At 43.2% G+C, this 9,285-nt stretch overlaps 1 protein-coding gene and 1 long non-coding RNA gene across 3 annotated transcripts in view; one reads left to right on the plus strand and one right to left on the minus strand.

Annotated features, from left to right (window-relative positions):
* LOC109408491 (furin-like protease 2) overlaps positions 1–9,285 on the minus strand; it is a 1,190,934-nt gene that overhangs the window by 938,962 nt on the left and 242,687 nt on the right. The gene's annotated exons all lie outside the window — the stretch shown is intronic.
* The window catches only part of LOC134290252 (uncharacterized), a 29,139-nt gene continuing 20,174 nt past the window's right edge, over positions 321–9,285 (plus strand). Inside the window, exon 1 of the long non-coding RNA XR_009998881.1 lies at positions 321–9,208. This is a non-coding gene — a long non-coding RNA (uncharacterized LOC134290252). The remainder of the gene's footprint in view (positions 9,209–9,285) is intronic.

Raw genomic sequence — 9,285 nt, forward strand, 5'->3', positions numbered from 1 at the left:
ATTCCTCTGGAATTCCTCTGAGAATTCCTCTGGAATTCCTCTGAGAATTCCTCTGGAATTCCTCTGAGAATTCCTCTGGAATTCCTCTGAGAACTCCTCTGGAATTCCTCTGAGAACTCCTCTGGAATTCCTTTGAAAATTCCTCTGGAATTCCTCTGAGAATTCCTCTGGAATTCCTCTGAGAATTCCTCTGGAATTCCTCTGAGAATTCCTCTGGAATTCCTCTGACAATTCCTCTAGAATTCCTTTGAGAATTCCTCTGGAATTCCTCTGAGAATTCCTCTGGAATTCTTCTGAGAATTCCTCTGGAATTCCTCTGATAATTCCTCTGGAATTCCCCTGAGAATTCCTCTGGAATCCCTCTGAGAATTCCTCTGGAATCCCTCTGAGAATTCCTCTGGAATCCCTCTAAGAATTTCTCTGGAATTGCTCTGAGAATTCCTCTGTAATTCCTCTGAGAATTCCTCTGAAATTCCTCTGAGAATTCCTCTGAGAATTCCTCTGAGAATTCCTCTGAGAATTCCTCTAAAATTCCTCTGAAGTTCCTATGAAATTCCTCTGAGAATTCCCATGAAATTCCTTTCATTATTCCTCTGGAATCCATCTGGTTTTCCTCTGGAATTCTTCTTGGAATTTCTCTAGAAATTCCTGGGAAATTTTCTGGAATTCCTCTGGGAAACCCTCTGGAATTACTCTGGGAATTTCTCTGGAAATTCTTCTGGAATTCCTTTGGGAAACCCTCTGGAATTCCTCTGGGAAACCCTCTGGAATTCCTCTATGATTTCTCCGGGAATTTCTCTTGAACTCCTCTGGGAGTTCCTCTTGAATTCCTCTGGAATTTCCCTTGAATTCCTCTGGAATTCCTCTTCAATTCCTCTGCAATTTATCTTGAATTTCTTTGGAATTCCTCTGGAATTCCTCTCTCTGAGAATTCCTCTGGAATTCCTCTCTCTGAGAATTCCTCTGGAATTCCTCTCTCTGAGAATTCCTCTGGAATTCCTCTGAAAATTCCTCTGAAATTCCACTGGATTTCCTCTGGAAATTCCATTGGAATTCCTCTGAAATTCCTCTGGAATTTTTATGGAAATTTCTCTAGATTTTCTCTGGGAATTCCTCAGGAATTCCTCTGAGAATTTCTCTGAGAGTTCCTCTGGAATTCTGCTGGGAATTCCTCTAGGAATGCCTTCAGAATTTCCTTCAAGAATTTCTCTAGAAATTCATCTAGAAATCATCTGGGAATTCCTGTTGGAGTTCCTCTAAGAATTTCTTTAGGAATTCTTACGGGAATTCTTCCCGGAGTTCCTCTTTGAATTCCTCCGGCATTTTGCCATTTTTTTTAAGCAGTGTAATTCCACAAGCACACACACGCTCTTCACGTCGTCATCGTCGGGCGCCATAAAAATGAACCATCTTCAATTGCTCGCCGAAGCAATTTATTCATAAAAAAGGACTTTTCGGGTAAACGATGTATGCGATTTTCAGCCCGTCCGTCGCCATGTGCGAGGGAAGGTCCTCGGGAGCCATGTGGCCCACTTCCGGCGCCACACACACACACCGACCGTGTTGATCCCAGTTGAGCGCGCACAGTGGAAAAAGATTAGCGACGATAGCGATACGGGATGAAACATCTGCGTTAGTTGGAAATTTATGTCCATTCTGGTCGGTCTGGCGTCTGTAGGGATGATGATGGCGTTGGTAATCCTCTCAAGAGCTTCGTGATCGGAATGATCGCCATCATCAACCGGTTGGTTGTTGCTGGCTGGCGGTAGTGAGTGGCTATAAAAAGGAAAGGTACTTCTCGTGCGGTTGCATTCCACTTGCATCATCGACATCCCTAATGCCTTTCGCTACCACCAGCACCACGTTCGTTCTGGAAGACATATGTCGACTAGTTATATCCCGCACAGTCGTCGGTCGTCGGTTGGATACGTCTGAATTATAGACACCAACCAGTGGAATATAAATAGGAAAAATGCAATCCCTCATATCGCATGCTACACCGCAGACAGTCAGTGAACAGCGAGCAATTCGATGCTACGGGTGGATCCGGTGGTGGATATACTACTTCATGGTCTACATTCCGCAAACACTTCAGCCGTACTACTAGAGCACTCGTCGTCGCATGTGAGTTCGACGGGATGAAGCGATGAGGCTATTCGTTTCGAGTTTTGATTGAACTGTACAGTCAAGCACAGAAGTGGATTTGATTGGGGGAAAATATTTACTTAATATACATTGAAATGTGTACATGCAAACAGATAATGACAGATTCTTTCAGTTATTTCTTATGAATGCCGTTTTCACTGGAGTGTGGCTATTTCTTCGATTCCTTCGTAAGCTATAGGGTTTTTAAGTCGTTTTAAATAATTGGGAATAGAAGTCAAATTGTCAATGAATTCTACCTGATTTCCAGCTGATGTTACAGAACAATTTTATAAACTGAGCTTCCCGGCCGGATTAAGGCCTGAGTGTCCTGTGCTGTACGGCATGGGAGGGTATGTGTCTCCAGTTCTGCACTCTGCGAAGGGTCCGCAAATCGTCTTCCACTTGATCGACCCACCTAGCTCGCACGGCACCACATCTTCTTGTACTGGTCGGATGACCCACCAAAACCATTTTAGTCGGGTTGCTATCCAACATCCTGATGATGTGGCCCGCCCAACGTAGCCTCCCGATTTTCGAGGTGTAGATGATGGCTGGTTCTTTCAGCAGCTGATGCAGCTCGTGGTTGATTCGCATTCTGCTAGTCCCGTCTACCATCTGCACTCCGCCACTCCGCAACACCTTCTGTTCGAAAACTCCAAGGGCGCGTTGGTCCTCTGCACGTAGGGTCCATGCTTCGTGCCCATAGAGGACTACCGGTTGAAAAAGCGTATTGTAGATAGTTAACTTCGTGTTACGGCGATCGAATAAATCGTAGAGTTCTGCGGAGTCCAAAGTAAGCTCGATTTCCTGCCATAATGCGCCTCTGAATTTATCTGCTGGTGTCGTTGTTGGCGGTCACCAGTGAGCCCAAGTACACGAATTCTTCAACCGCCTCGATTTCATCAGCGTCGATAGAACTAATCGCAAACGGAGCCTGTGGAGTACCAGGGCACCCTCCACAGTATTTGCCCTTACTGTGCTAACCGGAGCAATAGCGCGATGGACCTTGTATTTCTCCTAGACAATGAGGTGCCCTTCTTCAATATCATACTTGAGGCTGAATTAGGGCGGGATTATGAAGATGTTATTAATTAGTTTAAATTTTCACCTATATGGTTTCGCATTATGCGTTTTTCACAGTGTATTCTGTGTGGTGCTGTTCTTTTTTGTGCTGTGATTGTTAAGAGTTTAATCTTACCTAGTTTGGGTAATGGCTACGGTTAGGATAGCTCAGATCAATCTTCAGCACAAAAGAACAGCAACGATCAATCTTTGTAGACTTATGCAAAATGGTACAGCCCAAGTGGCGTTAGTCCAAGAACCTTACTTTCGTAAGGGGAATTTCTATCTAGGAAATCTTGTGAATCCGGTGTTTGCTACTTTCAGTAAAAATGAAATGGCTAACTCACGTGTCATGCCTCGAGCATGTGTGCTTGTCAACAACGCAATCGTTGCTATACTCATCTTTAAACTAACTACTAGAGATGTATGTGCTATCACAATCGATGTATCTGTTGGAAGCCTCAACAGGAAATACGTTTATTATTCGGTTTATTTACCGCATGATGAACCATCCCCAACGGATGCTTTCAAGCAAGTCATTGCATATTGCACTTCAAAAGGCCTTCCGCTTATTGTTGGAAGTGATGCTAATGCTCACCATATCATCTGGGGCAGCTCAGACATTAATTTGAGAGGCTCCAGTTTGATGGAATAGTTAAGTAGTACAGATCTTAGATTACTTAACAAAGCAACCGCCCATCCTCCATGGTATCTGCTAGAGAGGAAGTGTTAGACATAACCCTTTGCTCTAGTAGAATTAGCCACGAGCTGACCAATTGGCATGTGTCAGATGAAAAATCTTTATCTGACCATCGCTACATCTTGTTTGAACATGCAAACTTTGCGTTTCAGGAACCCCCGGTCAACCAACTGGAATCTCTTTACCGATTTGGTTGCAGCCAAATTTCATGGATATTCACCATCAATTGACACTCCAAGTGATTTCATTGATACTACAACGGCCTTCATCATGGAAGCTTTTGAAGAAGCATGCCCCTGCGGTCTGGGAAGACCACAAGAGGAACCCCTTGGTGGACCTCCTATCTGGCGAAGCTCAGGAAACAATGTAGAAAGAGTTGGAATAGACGACGTTCGGCTGGATCGGAGGCTTTCAAGTCGGCTCGCAAGGGCTACCAGAAAGCTTTTCGGTCTGCTGAACGATCCGGCAGGAAAAACCTTTAAACAAATGTTTCCAGTCTGAGTGAAGCCAGTCGATTGAACAAAATCTAAGGATTTTCAAGTGAACGAACTTCGTTTGCCAAATGGTGATTTCACTTCCTCTGATGAGGAAGCTTTGAAATGTTTACTCAGTACACACTTCCCCGGATGTGTGGATATTACATCTTCGGATGAACCTGATGTCTTTTCTTGTAGTTATGATTCTTTAGCTTCGGCTCGGAGTATCATAACTTTAGAATCGATTGAATGGGCACTTAATAGCTTTGCTCCTTTCAAATCACGTGGGGCAGATGGGATTTATCCTATTTTGGTTCAGAAGGGATTTGATCATTTCAAACATGTTTTGAAACAACTACTTGTTTGCAGTTTTGCTACAGGGTATATTCCCAAATCCTGGCGGGATATTACTGTAAAGTTTATTCCGAAAGTGGGTCGTGCGTCGTATGAAGAAGCAAAGAGCTTCAGACCTATCAGTTTGACCTCTTTTCTTCTGAAATGCTTAGAACGCATTGTCGATCGTCACATCCGTGATGTTCATCTGGCCAATGTGCCTCTTCATGTGAACCAACATGTTTACCAAACTGGAAAGTCCACTGTGACTCTTTTACATAAAGTTGTTTACGATGTCGAGAAGGCATTCGCTGAAAAGCATTCCTGCTTGGGTGTTTTCTTAGATATCGAGGGTGCCTTTGACAACGTGCCTTTCGATGCCATATTGGAAGCCGCTCGGGGTCATGGTTGTAACTAATGGCGGTTAGGCCACAGCTACCGTTGGCTGAGGAGAGGGTCATAGAAGGTGATCCTTCTCAGCGGCTAACGAGACTCTGTATTTACACTCAATCACAGGGTCGGCACGCTTATCCTACTATTTCGCGGATTCAGGAAAACACTTGGATTGCCTTTTCACACTCCTGTTTATTGGCTAACTTTTGTGCACTTTCTGTCTATCTTCTAGCTATCTACCTTCACCCTACTCTACCCACTTTCTTATTTTAATCTGACCTTCTTTCTTCGGGGCCCCTTTCTCCTGCTGCCGCCATCATCCACCGATCCTCTTCTTCATCGTCCTTCCTCTTCTCCCATGTCCGTTGCGACTTTTGCCGCCCAATCGAACCGGAGTGTCTGCGACCGCTGGAGAACGGGCCTCAGGTTGGTCCTCGGCCTGGAGTAGCGAATGGCCGGATCTTCATCTGCCCAAGTCTTCGCCGGATGTCTTCACGGCGGAGGGTGACCCATCCTAGGGTTAGGGTTCACCTCTTGCTTTGTGGTAAAACCATGGTAATACTACGGAGTTCTGTGTAGGGGGGGGGGGGGTATTCCAGTTATTATATAATTTAGCGAATCATCTAGATTTAGCTTTTACCTGTGTCCTTAGATTCCTACACACACAATAGACACACAGTGGACACTTCGCATCGAACTTCACTAGTGTCGATCACTTGGGCAAAATGGCCGTTTCTTCGATCAATCCAAGATCTCCAAGATCATAATGGCCTTCCTTCGCTACCACCGTCTACGTCCATGTTTCAGACAAGGCAGAGTCATCTGGTGGCTAATGTGGCAGGATGATGGTAGCTGCTATTTATGGCTGCGTCCTTTTCGGGTGACCAGTAACACAGAGTGGAAACACACAACACAAACACTTTCCTGAATTTAATTTAACAAACAGACGAATACTATTCTAGACCGCGACAAACTCTCACAAACCTACTGAGGGGGTACTACAAACCGTTACATGGTATATCACCAATGATTTCCAATTGGATTCACCAAATGCTCAAAAACCGATATCTCTTCTCGACATTGCGTCTAGCAGGGATTAGGAAATTGAGTGTTTGTGGATGCCCCCAAGGGGGAGTCTTATCACCGCTTTTGTGGAATCTCGTAGCAGATACGCTATTGAGGCAACTCAATAATAGCGGTTTTCCTACTTATGGTTTTGCTGACGACTACCTAACATTGTTAGTCGGTATGTGCATCAGCACCCTTTTTGACCTGATGCAAAGCTCCCTTCAGGTAGTTTGAGGGTAAAACATCTATTGTTTTTTTTTCACGGAAAAGCGAAACCGTAATGGTGTTCGACCTTTGATTCTGAAATCAATGTGACTGAACAGGTAAAGTACGTTGGAGTCATTCTTGATTCCAAGCTTTCCTTTACACCTCATGTTGAGTTCAGAATCAAGAAAGCTTGTATGGCCTTCAGGCAATGCCGACGAACCTTTGATACAACTTGGGGTCTTAAACCCAAGTAAATCAAATGGATTTACACAGCTGTTGTTCGTCCAATATTGGCTTATGGATGTCTTGTGAGGTGGCAAAAGGACGAAGTGAGAACGGTCCCATTAAAATTAGGTTATCTCCAAAGGATGTGCGTTCTCTTCAACTCCTACGGCAGCGCCCGCAGTTCTCTTTGACGTTGCCCCACTACACATTCATCGCAAACAAGAAGCACTTTCTTGCACATACCGTCTATGGGTACTCGGTTTTCTAAAGGAAACTCCTGTGAACCGCAGTTCAACACACACCACGTTGTTTCCACTTATGGTGAATTGGGACAAAGTTGTCTTTACTCCAAGTGATCTTACAATTGCTTGTAATTTTCCATATAGGTCATTTTCCACGAAATTCCCTTCCCGGGAATTTCAGACGGCATCGTATGTTACACTGATGGCTTCTTTCTCGAAGGTCGAGCAGAAATTTCTCCAGGGACTGACTTAAGAAATTTTCATTAGCGATTCATCTAGAGTCTAGGAATTTTTCAAATAAGAGTTTAATGAAATATTGTAAAATCTGAATCAATCTGTTTCAAAAATGTATCCATCACGTTTTTCAAAAAAATCTGTTAAGATTCATCCTGATTTTTTTTTTTCAAGTACAGGTCGGACTTGATTACCCGGAGTCGGGTTCTGGCGCTTCCCGAAATAATATCTCGCAAACGGAATGCTGCAAGAAGCTGAAGTTTTGACTGATCACAAATCAAAGTAGGTTTGACAACATGTCAAAATTTCAGCTTTATGGAGCATTTTGTTTCCCAGATATATGTTTAAAAAGCAACCGAACCTGACTGAATCGAGTCCGATCTGTATTTCATTATGAAATTTTCCACGGGTTCCTTGAAAAATCATTCAAGGTTTATTTCAAAAAAAATTTCAGCGATTTTTGCCACTCCCAGCGAATTCTCAATTTACCCTGAGTGATTATTTTATAAAATCATCCATGGCTTGCTTCATAAATTTCTTCAAAAATGTTTCAGAAATTCCTCCACATAAATTTACAAGGATTTACCAAAAGAATCATCCAAAATTCTCTACTAGATTCCTTCGGAAAGCTTCCATAGATTTTCTCCGCAATTTCTCATTGTATTGCCTTGGAAACTCCTCCAGGAATTTCTTTAAAAATTCACTCTTTTCTGAGTGTTTTTTGTGGATAATCTTTCACGGAAATCCATTTCAGAACTCTTTCAGAAATCCATCCACGATTTTTTTTATAAAATCTTCCATAGATTCCTTCAAAAGCTTCCACGCATTCTATTAGAATTACCTCTACGGATTGGGGTCTCCAGTTAGCCTAGTGGTTAAGGCTTTGGATCGCCAATCCGGAGACGGCGGGTTCGATTCCCGTTCCAGTCGGGAAAATTTTCTCGACTTCCTGGGCATAGAGTATCATTGTGCCTGCCACACAATGTACAAATTCATGTAATGGCATGCAAAGAAAGCCCTCCAATTAATAACTGTGGAAGTGCTCAAAGAACACTTAATTGAAGCGAGGCAGGCCAAGTCCCAGTGGGGACTTAGAGCCATAAAGAAGAAGAAGAAGAACCTCTACGGATTCTTGAAGAAAGCTACCACTTACTTCTTCAGAAATTCCTCTTCAGAAAGTCATATTTCTTTCATTAAATTCTCCAAAGTTTCCATCAGAAATTCTCTCAGGGATGCCGTAAGAAAATATTGCAGGGATTTTTATACGAAATTCATCAAAAGATTCCATCACTAATACTTTCAGGTATTTCATTAGAAATTCCTGTAAGAATTGCTTATGAAATTTCTTAGACAATTTGTTTCATGGATTTCTTTGGGAATTCCTCTAGGAATTCCTTCTGATGAGACCTTCTTTTAAAGCATTCTCTGATGCACTCTTTCAGAAACTCCTCCAAAAGTTCTTTTAGAGAGTTTTTCATGGATTCTTTCAGAAAATTTCCTGGATTTTTTTTTCCCAGGATTTCAATCGGGATCTTGAGCTACACGTTATGCAAAATAGGCAACTTTGGTACCTCAATATACTCTGGAATAACTCCAGCACCATGCGGACCAAGTCCCCATGGCCCAAGGTCCATAAACAAGAAGGGTTTTTTTGGGAAATTTCTAAAATTCCATCAACATCCGTCTAAAGATTAAAAATTATATTTTTTAGCTTTTCCGTAGTTGCAAAATGTATGTAGCTGGATGTAGCCTTATGGCACAATTATCCTATTGATTTTAACCCTAAAAGGGATACCTTCATGGCCTCAGTTTCGTCACCTCGCTGAGTGTGTTCCATCAAAGACGAGCTCTGAAAGGCGCCTTTTAGGGTTAAAATAGTATTGCTGTCACTTTTCTTGTTTGTGGGCTTCGTGGGCGAGCAGTTAGCGGCGTCAGTCGTTCAGGTGTCTCGTAATCCTCGGAGTGTCGGTTCGATTCCCGCTCCAGCCGGGGAAAACTTTTCGGCAAACGTAAATTTCTCCACTGGGCCACTGGGTGTTATGTGTTGTCCGTTGTCGAATGTTAGTAATGTTTAGTCTGTGCGGCCTCTGGCCGAAGACGGTGCAATTGTCTTAAAAAAGGCTGTTTAACCTTCCAGGACGCGCGCCATCAAGCAGCTGAAACTGCACCGCGCTCACGCTGTATACGACGAGCGAGGTTT

The sequence above is a fragment of the Aedes albopictus genome, chromosome 3 (assembly GCF_035046485.1).
Source record: "Aedes albopictus strain Foshan chromosome 3, AalbF5, whole genome shotgun sequence".
NCBI classification, from domain to species: domain Eukaryota; kingdom Metazoa; phylum Arthropoda; class Insecta; order Diptera; family Culicidae; genus Aedes; species Aedes albopictus.